General features: G+C 42.7%; 1 protein-coding gene and 1 long non-coding RNA gene across 2 annotated transcripts in view; both read right to left on the reverse strand.

Moving 5' to 3' along the window:
- Nucleotides 1-2,500, reverse strand: part of LOC123519265 (GTPase-activating protein CdGAPr-like) — a 97,997-nt gene that overhangs the window by 57,083 nt on the left and 38,414 nt on the right.
- Nucleotides 1-2,500, reverse strand: part of LOC123519266 — a 10,021-nt gene that overhangs the window by 6,610 nt on the left and 911 nt on the right. The gene's annotated exons all lie outside the window — the stretch shown is intronic.

Here is a 2,500-nt window from a genome sequence, read left to right on the forward strand (position 1 = left end):
CTCTCTCTCTCTCTCTCTCAATGAAGGAGTACGCGAAGGAGATGCATAAACAAACAAGCGATAAAAGAAAGGAAGAGGAGAAGAAGAGGAAAATGAAAAACAAATAAAGAAGATGTTATTTTTGCCCTCTTTCTCTCTCTCTCTCTCTCTCTCATTTGTAACTCAGTAGCGAAGAGGAGGAGGAGGAGGAGGAGGAGGAGGAGGAGGAGGAGGAGGAGGAGGAGGAGGAGGAGGAGGAGGAAAGAATGATGAGGGAACTTGAGGGGAAATGAGGGGAAGGGAGATGAGTGAAGGAGAGGGAGGAAGGAGAGATGAGAGAGGGGAGATGACGGAGGAGGAAAAGGGAGAGAAGAAATATTAGAAGCACAGAAGGAAGGGGAGAAGGGAGGGGAAGGGAGGGGAGGGGAGATGAGGGGAGAAGGGACTGTCTCATCTCCCCTCCCTTAGGAACTACTGGGACGAGAGAAGAGGGGAAAGGGAGGGGAAAAGAGGGGAGGGAGAGAGAGAGAGAGAGAGAGAAGAAAAGGGAGAGAAGGTATGAAGGAATGAAGAGAAGGAATGTAGAGAGAGAGAGAGAGAGAGAGAGAGAGAGAGAGAGAGAGAGAGAGAGAGAGAGAGAGAGAGAGAGAGGAGGAGGAGGAGGAGGAGGAGGAGGAGGAGGAGGAGGAGGAGGAGGAGGAGGAGGAGAAGAAGAAGAAGAAGAAGAAGAAGAAGAAGAAGAAGAAGAAGAAGAAGAAGAAGAAGAAGAAGAAGAAGAAGAAGAAAACAAGAAGATAAAGAAGAAGATAAAGAAGAAGAAAAGAAGAAGGAAGAAGAAGAAGAAGAAAAGAAGAAGAAGAAGAAGAAGAAGAAGAAGAAGAAGAAGAAGAAGAAGAAGAAGAAGAAGGAAGAAAGACAACAGATAAGAATAAAGGTGAGAGGAAGAAAAGAGAGAGGGAAGGAAATGAATGAAGAGGGAAAAAAAGAGGGGAAAAAAGCCTATTATTTCCAGCAAGGTCATGCATGGAGGCGGTCACAGCGAGGGGAAAAAAGGGGACAATGAATGTACTGGAGGGGAAAGAAAAGAGGAAAGAGGGAGAGGGAAGAAAAATAAGGAAAAATAAAAGACACGAACAATACGGTGAGAGAGAGAGAGAGAGAGAGAGAGAGAGAGAGAGAGAGAGAGAGAGAGAGAGAGAGAGAGGACATAAGGGGAGGGAGATAAAAAAGGAGATAAAGGAGATGATTGCCTCTTTTCCTCCCCTACCAACGAGAGAGAGAGAGAGAGAGAGAGAGAGAGAGAGAGAGAGAGAGATGTGTACTACATCTACTACGTTATCCCTCCATATCTCTCTCTCTCTCTCTCTCACCACAGAATCTCTCCAAACCACAGACACGCCCTCTCTCTCTCTCTCTCTCTCTCTAAATACACAGAAAGAAACACGTAAATGAAAGTAAAATAAACAAAGATACGACTATTTGATCGGGAGAAAGGAGGAGGGAGGAGGAGGAGGAGGAGGAGGAGGAGGAGGAAGGGAAGCTTAAGAAAACGAAAAAAGAAGAAAGGGAAAGGTAAACAGACTATCTTTACCTCTCTCTCTCTCTCTCTCTCTCTCTCTCTCTCTCTCTAGTAGTGATTGAGATGAAAGGACAATGGCTATATAAACTCAATTCTAGTGCCTCTCTCTCTCTCTCTCTCTCTCTCTCTCTCTCTCTCACACTTCCTGGTCGGGAGGGAAACAGTCAGGTAACATCCGGAGCTGCCTTTGTTCCCTCAACTAGATAGCATCACCTCTCTCTCTCTCTCTCTCTCTCTCTCTATTATTTTATCTTGTCATCTCTATTTATTTCTAACATTTCTTTATTCCTATTTCTTCTTCTTCTTCTTCTTCTTCTTCTTCTTCTTCTTCTTCTTCTTCTCCTCCTCCTCATCTTTTGCCTCTGTATGGTTAATTCCCCTCTTCCTCCCCATATATTTGCCCTTACCTCTTCTCTTTCCTCCCTCTATCCTTCCTCCTCCTCCTTTATCTCCCATTCCTCTTCATTGGCTATTCACAGATGAAATATCAGCACTTCTCTACCTTATCTCCTCCTCCTCCTCCTCCTCCTCCTCCTCCTCCCCCGGTCATTAAATATAAAGAGATGACTCAGATATGATAAGGAAGATGAGGGATAGTTAATAAAGATAAGAGATAATGAAGGTGGTGATGTAATAATAATAATAATAATAATAATAATAATAATAATAATAATAATAATAATAATAATAATAATAATAATAATAATAATAATAATAATAATAATAATAACAATAATGGCTGTAATTTCTCTCAATGATGTATCTGTTTTATTGTTTTCCGTTTGATCATTTCTCTCTCTCTCTCTCTCTCTCTCTCTCTCTCTCTCTCTCTCTCTCTCTCTCTGCCAGGTGTGACCCTCCCAGGTAATTCCATAAACTTCTATCATTGATCAAGACGTGATTTACCTGCCAACAGTGTGTGTGTGTGTGTGTGTGTGTGTG

This window comes from Portunus trituberculatus, chromosome 45 (genome assembly GCF_017591435.1).
Source record: "Portunus trituberculatus isolate SZX2019 chromosome 45, ASM1759143v1, whole genome shotgun sequence".
Classification (NCBI taxonomy): domain Eukaryota; kingdom Metazoa; phylum Arthropoda; class Malacostraca; order Decapoda; family Portunidae; genus Portunus; species Portunus trituberculatus.